The sequence below is a fragment of the Chiloscyllium plagiosum genome, chromosome 5, assembly GCF_004010195.1.
Source record: "Chiloscyllium plagiosum isolate BGI_BamShark_2017 chromosome 5, ASM401019v2, whole genome shotgun sequence".
Lineage (NCBI taxonomy): Eukaryota > Metazoa > Chordata > Chondrichthyes > Orectolobiformes > Hemiscylliidae > Chiloscyllium > Chiloscyllium plagiosum.
The window spans coordinates 31,441,204-31,441,466 of record NC_057714.1 but is presented as its reverse complement, the minus strand read 5'-3'; positions in this window follow the sequence as shown (position 1 = coordinate 31,441,466).

The following is a 263-nucleotide window of genomic DNA, read 5'->3' as shown; positions in this document are numbered from 1 at the left end:
GGCATGGTGGCACAGTGGTTAGCACTGCTGCCTCACAGCGCCTGAGACCTGGGTTCAATTCCCGCCTCAGCCGACTGACGGTGTGGAGTTTGCACGTTCTCCCCGTGTCTGCGTGGGGTTCCTCCGGGTGCTCCGCTTTCCTCCCACAGTCCAAAGATGTGCAGGTCAGGTGAATTGGCCATGCTAAATTGCCCATAGTGTTAGGTAAAGGGTAAATGTAGGGGTATGGCTGAGTTGCGCTTCGGCGGGTCGGTGTGGACTTG